Source organism: Rattus norvegicus, chromosome 11 (genome assembly GCF_036323735.1).
Source record: "Rattus norvegicus strain BN/NHsdMcwi chromosome 11, GRCr8, whole genome shotgun sequence".
NCBI lineage: Eukaryota > Metazoa > Chordata > Mammalia > Rodentia > Muridae > Rattus > Rattus norvegicus.
The window spans coordinates 22,242,809-22,255,380 of NC_086029.1; the positions used below are offsets into that span (position 1 = coordinate 22,242,809).

General features: G+C 38.8%; 1 protein-coding gene across 4 annotated transcripts in view; it reads left to right on the forward strand.

Annotated features, from left to right (window-relative positions):
- Positions 1–12,572, forward strand: part of Gbe1 (1,4-alpha-glucan branching enzyme 1) — a 265,447-nt gene that overhangs the window by 61,615 nt on the left and 191,260 nt on the right.

Below are 12,572 nucleotides of genomic sequence, written 5' to 3' on the forward strand. Positions count from 1 at the left end.
GCAGTGTGGTGTCCTGTGAATAGCTCCAACGTTTGAATAGTTTATAAAGACAAAGCCTTCCTCGTCCACTCACATTGGCTTCAGTAGTCCGCCCTGGTTCTGCCCAGCGTGTCTGATTCATCACAGAATCTAGGATACTGGAGAAACATCTCCTTGGGACATTGTTGATCTCCTGAAAGATGGGGCCTGGGGGTGGGGGGAGAGGAAGGTCAGTGGAAGCGTCCTGGGGTGGCTCTGAAGGCTTTGACTTAGGAGTCAAATGTGATTTGAACTTTGCCTCCATCACATAATCCAGACCAGCCTGACGTCAATGACATTCTTAGAGGGTGAATACTGTTCCATGGAGATGCTCAATAGATTAGGGTCGCCTGTCCCTTAAGGACAAGAATGCAGCCCACAGTTTGTTATAATCATTTCTTGTTTCTTATTATCTTGTTTCCATGGGGATACCATAGCATGTACCTACTCCGATGGAGACTCTGAAATCAGATACTGTATTCTCTTAGGGAACACAGGAACATGAGGATTTTAGTTGTTGACTGAAATGTCATTGTATAGCCCATGCCTATATATGATCCCAGAAATAATCACAGTTTTGTATATCGCATATAAATCTAGCAGATTTCACTATAGTTTCTGAGTTTATTCTTTTTCTGAGGGAAGAGAGTTGGAGGGCAGGAGAATGCTCTACGTAGATTGTTTGGAAGTGTCTTGGTTTATGACTTATGCATTCCAATAGATCTTCAAAGGAATTCTTCGCCTGGTACACAGTCTCGACTCCCCTTCCTGTGAGTTTCTGTGTATTGTCACATGGCTTACCTTCAATTTGCTTACTGGAGTTTTGATGTTTCTATAAAGCAGGGTTTTAGGACTATTCTGGGAACTGCTTGGCAGAGGGGTGGCAAATTGCAAGGTAGGTCAGGAAAGCTTTAGAGCGCCGCTCATCCAAACAGTGTCCCTGCTGGCAAATGTCCTCTGTAATGAGTGTGACTCTAAAATAAGCAATCAGCAAAAAGGCATTCTGTAGAAAGTTTTCAGTAGCTCCTCTCGCTTTCCACCTTGGTGCTGGCTCTTTAGCCCGCTACTGTTTATTGGATTTACCGTATTTACTTCTGTTTACAGACACACTCTAAGCAGTGTCCAGTGACTCCCACAGAACAGTAAGCACGGGGAGTGGGTTTCTTCCTTCCTGTTACATGCACGCAGTCCGCGCGCGTCTACCTCTTGCACGTTGTACCTATTGTGAAGTGAACATTTCCTTCCATCCACCATCCCATGAACGATAATTCTTCTCATTACAATTCTGCACCATAATATTATATGAAATGATGAGCATGCATATGACAGGAAATAAACTCGTGTGGTATTAGCAAAGTCTGAACAAGGATAACTTGGAAGAAATAAATTCTGTGCAGGTGAGCTGGGAGAAAGATATACATTTAAATGAATTTTAAGCGCTCTCTGTCCCTCGCTCCCCCTTCGACCCATGTCTTACACCTTTCATTCCACTGTAATTGAAAAGAAACCGGAAGCTATAGACTTTGTACTGTCTTTATTGTTTCTGTAAAGCAAGGCGGCTTGCAATCCTTATAGAAGATCCAACTGAAAAACATGGCTTTAGCCTTCCATCAGAAGATGGGTGGACACATGCTTATGTTTCTATTTTTTCTTTAAAAGATAAAATTCATACATGTATAAATACATGTCTGTGTATTTTCCTTGTCCTGTTTTAACTAATATTTTTACTCCATGTAGAGATTCAGACCCCAGCTGTGGTAGATCACAGAGTCTTGTTGGAATCCTTAATGGGATTATATCTGGGGAGATGCACCCTTCCTAGGATTTCAGAAGATTGCTGTTAGAGACCTTAATGCTTGAAGGGAGATTTTGAACTGCATGACATAAGTAGTAATTTTCTATCACCATATTGCCTTTTTTTAATAAAAATCCTCTTAAAATTTTATGCTGTGTGGATAAGATGGCACTTCATGTTAGTTTTAAAATTTTGATATTTCACTTGTATGTAAAATCTGTAAACTTTTAAAGTGAAGTTTTAGCAGTGGTCTATTGAAATTTTAACAATTTTGTCTATCAGAATGATTTTTATTAGACTTAACATTTGCTTACACAAAGGTATATTATTCTTTTATTATATTACAAGCTTTCTTAGAGGAGCGATGTTCTATTTCATAATAGTCTCATTGAGCCAGGACTATGACAGATTTTAACATAGATCAACATTTTCAGCCTCTTAATCACAATGTAGCTATTCATTTTAACTTTGAACAAAGAGACTGTCAGTTGTGACAGACACAAGAAAATTCCAGTTTAATTTGTTGGTATTTTCCTTCTTATGCCATATATACCAAATGTCTTAATATCATTTTGCATTGTGCAAGGGCTTATAGAATGTGGCTTACCTGTCAAGGGTGGACAGCATTTATCTCCTGTCCTCAAACCCATGTATTTTCCCTCAGAACACATTTCTTTCTTTTCCTGTGAAGCCTTGAAGATTGCTACTGTAGCTGGCTTCTCATCTCATTCACATCGCAAATCCACCTTCTTTTTCTATATTAGCTTGAATTCTTTACATTTTAATTTTTTTATTGAAAATAGATTTTTTATACAATATATTTTGAATATGGTTTCCTTTCTCCCAATCCCTCCCAATTCTTTCTTACCTTTGCACCCTCCCAAATCCATAAAACCAAACCAACCTAGGTCTCTAACTGGGGTCTAAATCTGTCCAAAACCAAACAGAAAAAAAGCCCTGTGCCTCCAAGTACAAAACACACATACAGGTCCTGAGACTTGCACATTGGCACACCTAGAAAATCCATAAAAACAAAATCAGAAACCATACTCTATAAACAAATGATCTGTGAGTAAAGGAAAATGCCCACGAAAAGCTTTGCAAAACAAAATCTTCCCCAAATCTCATTGAGTTTCTTTGTGTTGGCCGTTTCCTGTTGAACAGGGAGCCTGGCATTGAGTGTGGTCTGAAACACAGTGAGACTACAGAGAATGGGGCAGCATGTACAGGTCTCAGCCAGATGGGGTCTCTGACCCAGAGGCTATCTCAGATTGATAATTACTCACAAAGGAAAAAAAAAAACATTTTTTTCCAACCAGGGTCTCACTAGGTATACAAACTAAATTGTTAATTCTTATGAACTATTTTTCTGTAAATACCTGGATGTATTTCAGAACATGAACAGATTGGTGTGTGCGTGCGTGTGTGTGTGGGGGTGTGTGAAAATGTGTTTTATTGTGTTTTAGCAGTTTCTCTTGTGAAAATGTGGATTTATCAGCTCTTGTTTAGATTTCCAAATCCCCTTTTCTCATAATGGATTTCTGAGAAAAATGAATTCAGTCACATTGGGAGCTTGTAGTTGGTAACAGAAGTACCTCAGACATATTTTTTAGGAACCTGAAAATAACTATATTTTTTGAGAAAGAATAAAATGTCTTAAGCATTGAGGTACTTATACAAGAAGTCACTACCTAACGACCATGGAGAGAGTCAGTTTTTGGATGCCTAACTTTCACTTCCACTTTTTGTGTTAATTTTTAAGTTACCAGAGTACAGGGATAGTCTTACAGCACAACATTAATCAGTTTAAGGTGTATGTGTGTTTTAGTTAGAGGTTCTGTTGGTGCAATGAAGCAACATGACCAAAAGCAGTCTGGGGAGGAAAGAATTTATTTAGTTTATATTTCTGTGTTGCTGTTCATCACTAGAGGAAGTCAGGGAAGTAACTCAAGCAGGGCAGGAACCTGGGAGCAGGAGTTGATAAAGAAGCTATGGAGGGGTTCTGCTTATGTGACTTTCTTACAGAACCCAAGACCACCAGCCTGGGAATGGCAGCACCCACAATGGGCTGGGCCCTCCCCCATCAATCACTAATTAAGAAAATGCCTTACAGCTGCAGTCTCTCAATTGAGGTTCCCTCCTTTCAGAGAATTCTAGTTTATATGTCAAGTTGACATAAGACTAGTCTGCAGAATGTATAGTATGTTATATGAATATTATTGGGTGTAATTATAGAGCACATGGTTATTTCCTCCACAGACCACATTCTTCATGTGACATGTACTACTTCTGTGCTGGCTACTTTCTCTTAGCATTATGTTTTACAGTCCATACTTGTGACATTCACTAATCCCGTGGAATCCCCCCTCTTTTCCCCTTAGTGGCCAATTGATATGTAAATGATATATTTACTTCAGCGTATCAACATTTTGATGGTTTCTACTTTTGTCTATTGGGGATACTACTACGTGAAAATTAGTTACTGCGAGTGTGGGGGACATGTTTGTAACTCTCTGTATTGCCTTGGTTAGTGCCATTTTCCTGTCCTTCTCTGTTCTAATTTATTTGACAGCTCCCTTGGTCTTTATGTATGTGGAGCTGCTTTGTGGGGACACTAGTAGCAAAATGGAACACTGGAGAAGTATGGGCCAGCTTAGATTTTGTACAAAACTATCTCCTTTCTGGGCAGCAGTAGACAATAGATCTGACTTTTTTTCTTCTTCTCTCTAAGCAGGTAGATTTTGTCTCAAACCTCCTCAAGAGTAGGGGTTTCAGTTAGAGAGAACACGACTCAACAAACACATCAAGTAATTTATTTTGGTGCTGAAGTGGATGGCAAGATAATGACTTTAGGAAGCAGGAACATGCAGGCTGCAGGGTTCTCCGTGAGGCTAAGAAACTTAGAGGAACTTCTGAGTCGTTCATTGCACGGGGAGTTTGAGATTAGCCAGGGTTGTACTGAATGTGGTTTAAAGGAACAGACCATTAAAGCCATGTTTTTTAAGAAAACTTTTTGGAAGTGACCTCACAGTTAAATAGTATTACATTGTATATTCAGAGGAAGAAAGGTTCAGTTTCTGTTTTTCTGTGGATTGATTCCTTTGTAAGCAGACAGTTTGGTAGGACCTAGCACAGTATGAAGAGACGCATGTGCTTCTCCCTGCAGATGTCACAACTGTTTGAAAAGGGGCCACAGGAAATTAGAACGTACTGCAGAGGAGCTTCCTGGGAAGGAAGTGCTGAGGCCTGGGGGCATCCGTGGGAGAAACCTTTTACCAGAGGAGGAACTTGCTTCCTGTAGTCTATTGCTTATGTGATGGCCTTGCCTGAGCCTGGTGGAGACAGATGTGGAGTTGAGACATTAGAAGACAGAGAGACACACCTAGGTCAGCCTGCTTCTTCACCTTTCTCTCTTGTTTTTTTAAGTAGTCTCCTTCCTGTCAGGATCTCAGGGCAGAACTAGACAGTGGGGAAGGGAGTGGAATCCCTGGACCTCTTTGTTCTTCTTGCTAATGTGACCATATGGTGTAAACCTACTTTTACTGCCTTTCATTACATTTGTCCCATTTAACTTACTTATTGAAGACAGGTTCCAAACTCTACTTCTTGAGGTGGTGGCTGTGACCCCTGCGTTTGGTAACACTTCCCTTCTTCCCTTCCTCCTCCTTCATCCTCACTTCCTGTGTGTCACTCCAGCCAACCTCCTATCTGGTGCTGCAAAGTGAATGGATTTCGAGCTTCCACAAAAGCAAATTGCTTGCTTTATAATAATGTATCAGAGTCTTCTAAAATATCATCAAGCAATTGACATGGGGTTGTTTATGCATCTAAACCCTATATAAATCCTATAAATTCATTTTGTCTTACATTTTCCATAGCTTAAAAACATATGAAAAGATTCCTAAGTTTCTTTGAGTTATTGTATCAGTTAAGTGCTTTAACTATTTTCTAACTAAAAATACTGTAGCATAGGTACAATTTATTACTTCTTCATATTGCACTATTTTCTTCATCTTAGGCACAGTATTATTTATATATCAGATACGTTACTATTTTATTTGAAATTCTATAATGTAAATGAGAGTAGGAATGTTCTTATCCAGTAAGTACGTGGATGAATGGTAACCACATTAAAAATAACATTATATTGAACATCTCTTCCTATTCTGAGTATTTCTTGGCATCTATATGTGACATTTTAGTTAAAAATACATTTGTAAAAGCTATCTTTATGAACCTATTTTAGTAAATAATTTAGTAAGTGTGGGGGGTTTAAACGAGAATGGCTCCCTTAGGCTCATATATATGAATGCTTGCTCTGCAGTTAATAGAATTGTTTGAGAAGGATTAGGAGGTGTGGTCTTATTGGAGAAGGTTTGTTACTGGTGTTGGGCTTTGTGATTTTTAATCTATTTTTTTAACACTTATTTATTTATTATGTATACATCATACAGCTTTCTGCCTGCATGTATGCACCTGCAGGCCAGAAGAGGGCACCAAACCTGATTATAGATGGTTGTGAGCCATGTGGTTGCTGGGAATTGAACTCAGGACCTCTGGAAGAGCAGACAGTGCTCTTAACCTCTGAGCCATCTCTCCAGCCAGGCTTTGTGATTTTTAAAAGCCTACACTTTTTCCAGTTAGTTCTCTGTCCTCTCTCTGGTTCTCTCTTCCCTGATACTTTCTCACCCCCCTTTCTCCTCACACCTCTTCTTCCTCCCCTTCTCTCTTTCTCTCCCTCCTTCCCTCCCTTACCTCTGGGCTATTGTCTCAATATATAATCTATCAGCACTTGCTTCAGTGCTATGCTTGCCTGCTGTGGCCGTGTTCCTCATCTCAATGCCATCACGTGCAGAAACTGAGATTTGAGACTGTGAGCGAGCCCCCAATTCAACGCTTTCTTTTGTAAGTTGCTTTGGTCATGATGCCTCTTCACAGCAATAGAAAAGTAGCAAAGACTGGAAGACATTTTCGAAACTATGGTCTAGAGTAAGAACAAATGCTAAGACTAATTTTCTGAGACTTGTAAATAGTTTGTTTTTCATATTATCATTTAAGTGTTTTGATTATTTAGTTTGCTGATAAGTTACACATTTATTTTTAAGTCAAAAGATTTGAAAATAAGCTTTTGTGGTATATTTCTAGGGAATCTATAGTTGATTTAAATGATACATGAGACATTTTTCTCCCCCAAACTTGAACTGAGCTAGAAAAAAAAATCTCTTAGAATAGCTATATTTAGATTTTAATGAAACTAGGCAGAGAGGAGACTAAAGTGAATTTCCTTTTTAGTCTTTTAAATGAAAAAGTGCATCATTTGTTCTATATAGCTTATTCATCATCCGTCACAGCAATGCATTCATTCCCATGAGAGAGATAATGGATTCAGCAAGCCTGAGGAATGGAAGAGTGTCATTCAGTGCAGATGAGTTTCAGTAATATTCTTATCACAAAGAAATTGGGTTCCAAAACCCTAAGATTTAGAATTAAGTTGCTATAGATGTATTTAATTAAAAGTAGATTGTGTTAACCTTTCTTTAAGTTAGAAGTAGGTTTAAAATCTTAAATTAAATTTATCATTAGTTTATATTTAACTGGTATTCAGGACTTGTCTTTAATATGAATCCCTTCTAAAGTTTAGTCACCAAAAAATATATTTTAATTGAAGTATTATAGTGAATACATGAAGAAAGTTTTTGAGAGAATTTTATTACCTACTTATTGGATAGATATAATTTACATTTCCCTTCTGGAGAAAGTAACCAGACTTGCCAATTCTGAATAAAACAATAAAGTGAGGCCATACCTTCTCCCTTCCCCTCATATTTCAGTGGCACAGCTGCTGATATGTACTAATATTTTAATGTTATTAACCAGCAGACTAGCTTCTTGTTTTAGCACTCTCTGGTGAATATTAGTCTTCTTAAGTTATAGTGAATGACAGAGTAAGTTATTAAAGCATAAAAGCACACATGTGAGACTGTATATTGTTCGCATATATCGGCCAGATTGCAAACTGTCCCATACCACGTTGGTTTAAGGCTACGTAGAGGAAATCAGAACACCTGACACACACTCTGTGATGCAGTGTCATTGTTGCTATAAAAACTGTATGAAAGAAGAGATGGCGAGTAGAGAAGCATCAATGGTGGTGTAGCAAACCACCGTTCCTTCTCGTGCCTTCCTCCACCCTGGGTTTGCATCTTCTCATTTCAGGATGCAAGGCTTCATTCTTTGTTCTGACCAGGTGTTGAGGTCATCCCAGTTGGCCTGTCTGACAGAAGCAGGAGGGATAGAGATGGGATAAGATTGGCAGCTGCAATCTGATCATGCCTATGGTTCCTGTCAGTCAACTCATACCTGAGTATTACCCCCACAGTCTGAGGATTCTAAAGTCAGAAGATGTCATTTCATTGTTTACTCGTTTCCTGTCCTGCCTACTTTTCCTTCAGGTGCTTTATCAAATGTGGGGAAGAAAACTTTGTTATCATTTTTCTCTTACGATTGGACCATGCTGAGTAGCACAAACGTATTTCACATTAATTGTCCACATTAAATCAAAACAAACTCTGTCAAAAGCTAAGCCTATTCGCTGCGATTTTCATTTCATTTTGAAAGGAGCGACTTCTATAGAAAATAGTCTGTATTTGTTCTCCTTTTCCCTCCTCTCCACAGGATGAGGAATCACAAGCTGAAATCTCCTGTAAATATACCATCATTACCCTGAAGGTAATTGCAACATTATAGAGTTGTTAATCTTTTCTCAATGAAGATTGAGATTCATTCACTCTCGGAGGCTTAGTAAGGAAGCATGCTCATGTGAGGCGTGCAGAAAATTGGAAATCATTGTTGTAAGCAGATGGATTATCCTCATCTGCACTATATTTTGTTGCAGACTTCCATCATTAGCCTTGCAGGAAGAACTTGCTGTCTATAGTGTTAGATTGCTAGTAAGATCAAATGGAAGTTTGCTTCTGAGTGCCTTTAGCATGGTGCCTTCCATGAAGCACCTTCAGAGTAAATGTTTTCTCATGCCTTAATTTTGCATTGCTTTTTGGAATTTCCCAAAAGTTTAAATGACAACTACGAATAGTAAGTCTATTATGGCGAAGACTATTCCCTCATGGGGTCTTAACTTCTGAATGTCTTGGATGGAGCAGTAACATTTCCAGTTGAAATTATATCAGTTTTACTGATTTTTTTCTGTGTAACCAGTGGATTGAACATGGTTGTTTTAATTAGTTTTCCACAGATGTAGTCATAATTCCTGAGGGAGGAATTTGAAGTGAAGAAGTACTTATTTTGGCTCATGGTATAGCAGGACCACTGTCGTTGTGGTGGCAGCCATTGCACCTTCAAGTTTTTTTCTCCTTTCTTTCCTCCATCCATGTTCTAGTCTATGAGTTAGTTACACTGGTTTTAGTGTGGGCATTTCCATACTTGTAGTGTATTTCTGCTTATTACCCTAACAGGGATATTGTCTTAGTATTCTACTGCTGTGAAGAGACACGATGACCATGGCAACTCTCATAAAAGAAAGCATTTCACCGGGGCTGGATTTCAGAGGTATAGTTAGTCCATTAGTTCCATGGTAAGGATAGCAGCATGGCGATGGCAGGCAGACATGGTGCTGGAGAAAAAGCTGAGACTGCTACGTTTGAACCTGCTGTTCCGAGTGTGGTATCCATGACAATCATAGCAGCTGACAGGCAGGGATGGCGCATATATATATATATATATATATGTATATGTATATATTTATATACACATTTATGTGTATACACACACACACACACACACACACACATATATATATATATATATATATATATATATATATATATATATATATATATAAAATCTTCAAACAGGCAAAGGTAGGAGGCAGAGGCAGAGGCAGAGGCAGAGGCAGAGGCAGAGGCAGAGGCAGAGGCAGAGAGGCAGAGGCAGAGAGGCAGAGGCAGAGGCAGAGAGGCAGAGGCAGAGGCAGAGGCAGAGAGGCAGAGGCAGAGGCAGAGAGGCAGAGGCAGAGGCAGAGGCAGAGAGGCAGAGGCAGAGGCAGAGGCAGAGGCAGAGGCAGAGGCAGAGGCAGAGGCAGAGGCAGAGAGGCAGAGAGGCAGAGGCAGAGGCAGAGGCAGAGGCAGAGGCAGAGGCAGAGGCAGAGGCAGAGGCAGAGGCAGAGGCAGAGGCAGAGAGGCAGAGGCAGAGAGGCAGAGGCAGAGAGGCAGAGGCAGAGGCAGAGGCAGAGGCAGAGGCAGAGGCAGAGGCAGAGGCAGAGGCAGAGGCAGAGGCAGAGGCAGAGAGGCAGAGGCAGAGGCAGAGGCAGAGAGGCAGAGGCACACTGGATATGGCACAGACATTTGAAACCCAGTGACACTTTTTCTACTGTAAGGTCACATTTCCTATTCCTTCCAAACAGTTCCACCATTTGGGGACCATGTATTCAAATATCCAAGCTTATGGGAACCATTCTCATTCAAACTACCACGGTGATTTTGTGGCTTTCAGAGCTCTCAAATCTACAGATGACATGTTATTGTTCTAGAGGTCCCACTGTGCTCTGTGGAAAGAGGTTGGCCCAGGGAAAACTGCTGTCAATTGTTCTGTCACTGGAGTACTGAAGTTCAAGAATGCATACTCCATTCCCAAGCCTGTAGTATGAAGTACTCCATTATTGAAAACAAGCACCAACATCTACAAGTAGAAAATTTCCCACCAGGAAACGTCATTTCAACCATGAAGTCACTAAAATTTGTATTAAGTGAATAAAATATACATAAAAGCTAAATGAATTTTATGTTTAGTCTTGAGTCCCATTACCAGTGTGTCTTCTCTCTCTCTCTCTCTCTCTGTCTCTCTCTCTCTCTTAACGTATGTACTTCACAATATGAAAAGAATAGAAATATAAAACTCTTATGGCACCAAGCATTTTAGGGGTAATGAATACAACCTAATTATGTCTGTATGGTAGCCTTCAGTGCTCAAGAAAAGCTGAGAAGCTGAAAGATGCTTAGTCATACAGTCTGATCAAAGAGTAGTGCAGTAAAACCGAGCCCTCGATCCTGGGAAACTAATAGCATGGCGACAAGACAGCAGAGCCAGACGCCATTAGCAGGCGGCTATAATTAGAACAACAGGTTAATGGTTTTGTTTCAAATGTAAGAGTTTTATGAGTTTGATCAGTAGTTCAGTTTACAGACTATTTACCAAATTTTACTATATTAAATATAGTTTTCTTAAATTAAAAGCTAAAATTCATAATAGGAAATAGTTAAAATGTTTCTCTAATGGAATTACCTGTAATGGCAGTTGGCTTTATTCTTGAACATGTTAAGCCTCCACATAACTTGACAGTATTTTCCTGAAATTGAGTCTCTCTGATTTCTGAAATGGGAGTGGGAAAAGATGTGAAAAATGATGGCCTCAAGCTTTTTAAAATCCAAATTGAAACTTGTACTACAAAGAGAGAAGTTTAACCTGAGAGTTTATGCCTCTATCAGCATGACTCAGAGCAGCAATTGAAGTTTTCTTACACCCCACGGATCTAATAAACACATTGGTTCATTTAAAAGGGATTCATCTTTTTCTTGGATTTTGGAATTCGGAAAAGCTGGAACATAGTCTAATTCATTACATAGTATACATGCTCTAAATGTACAGATCATGTATAGAGGTCTGTTTTAGATGCCATTAATATTTTTATAGAGACAATTAAGCATTTAATAAATGTCTAAACAGGTTGTTGAGCATTATAGAAGATTGTTTTGTTGAGTGGAAATAATCTACTGAAAGGTAACATGTACATGCATAATATCTAATTTATACAAGTTATATTTCTATATATTATGCAGGTCATTTTGGGATTTATAGCATAGAATATTAAGAATCTATCTTAAATGATGAATAAATACACTTAAGCCATGTAGTTTTTCATTTAATACGCTCTTGCTATTTTTAGTTATAGATTTGATATAGATCCTTATTAATTGGAAAAAATTAACAGAAATAACCACATACATTTTATGCTTTTAAATAATTTATATCACTTGATAAAGCACAAATAATTTATTTATTATTAAGGTATAAGAAGAATACAACTTATGATAACCTATCAAAGTGGAGGTTTTTATTAGTTCTGCTTTTTATTAAATTTTCAACTACCCAATTAGGTTAATATTGTCCTGATTTGACATAAGAAATTGAAACATTATTTCAGTTTATACTTGGTGACTTCTTAATTTTGTGTGAAGTTCTGTGTTAGGTTATTGAATATTGATTAATTGTAATTTATGTACATACCTAATATATTTAATTTATATGGATTATGTAAATTCCATTTATTATAAATGTTGTTTTGGAATTTATAACAAAGAATATTGAGAATCTATCTTTTTTTTTTTTTTTTTTTTTTTATTAACTTGAGTATTTCTTATATACATTTCGAGTGTTATTCCCTTTCCCGGTTTCCGGGCAAACCTCCCCCTCCCCCCTCCCCTTCCTTATGGGTGTTCCCCTCCCAACCCTCCCCCCATTGCCGCCCTCCCCCCATAGACTAGTTCACTGTGGGTTCAGTCTTAGCAGGACCCAGGGCTTCCCCTTCCACTGGTGCTCTTACTAGGATATTCATTGCTACCTATGGGGTCAGAGTCCAGGGTCAGTCCATGTATAGTCTTTAGGTAGTGGCTTAGTCCCTGGAAGCTCTGGTTGCTTGGCATTGTTGTACTTTTGGGGTCTCGAGCCCCTTCAAGCTCTTCCAGTT